This window comes from Bombus impatiens, unplaced genomic scaffold (assembly GCF_000188095.3).
Source record: "Bombus impatiens unplaced genomic scaffold, BIMP_2.2 scf_0033, whole genome shotgun sequence".
NCBI lineage: Eukaryota > Metazoa > Arthropoda > Insecta > Hymenoptera > Apidae > Bombus > Bombus impatiens.
The window spans coordinates 2,005,619-2,006,293 of NT_176452.1; the positions used below are offsets into that span (position 1 = coordinate 2,005,619).

At 57.6% G+C, this 675-nt stretch overlaps 1 protein-coding gene across 3 annotated transcripts in view; it reads right to left on the bottom strand.

Annotated features, from left to right (window-relative positions):
• Nucleotides 1-675, bottom strand: part of LOC100740080 (protein rhomboid) — a 512,585-nt gene that overhangs the window by 233,042 nt on the left and 278,868 nt on the right. The window lies entirely within an intron of this gene.

The window sequence follows — 675 nt, forward strand, 5'->3', positions numbered from 1 at the left end:
GCGAGCCTGTGTATTTTTCCTCCAAGAGGCGCAACTACGGTGTAACTCGAAAGGAGAAACATTCTCGTCCTCGCCAAGGTTTCAGCTGGTGCGGCGTTGTCAACCGTTTCGCGGTATCTCGAGTACTTGGCATTGGCCCTCGTCTGGGCCGGTCGTTGCGTTTCGTTTCATTTCGTTTCGTTTCGTTTCGTTTCGTTTCGTTTCGTCTCGTCTCGTCTCGTCTCGTCTCGTCTCGTCTCGTCTCGTCTCGTCTCGTCTCGTCTCGTCTCGTCTCGTCTCGTCTCGTCTCGTCTCGTCTCGTCTCGTCTCGTCTCGTCTCGTCTCGTCTCGTCTCGTCTCGTCTCGTCTCGTCTCGTCTCGTCTCGTCTCGTCTCGTCTCGTCTCGTCTCGTCTCGTCTCGTCTCGTCTCGTCTCGTCTCGTCTCGTCTCGTCTCGTCTCGTCTCGTCTCGTCTCGTCTCGTCTCGTCTCGTCTCGTCTCGTCTCGTCTCGTCTCGTCTCGTCTCGTCTCGTCTCGTCTCGTCTCGTCTCGTCTCGTCTCGTCTCGTCTCGTCTCGTCTCGTCTCGTCTCGTCTCGTCTCGTCTCGTCTCGTCTCGTCTCGTCTCGTCTCGTCTCGTCTCGTCTCGTCTCGTCTCGTCTCGTCTCGTCTCGTCTCGTCTCGTCTCGTCTCGTCTCG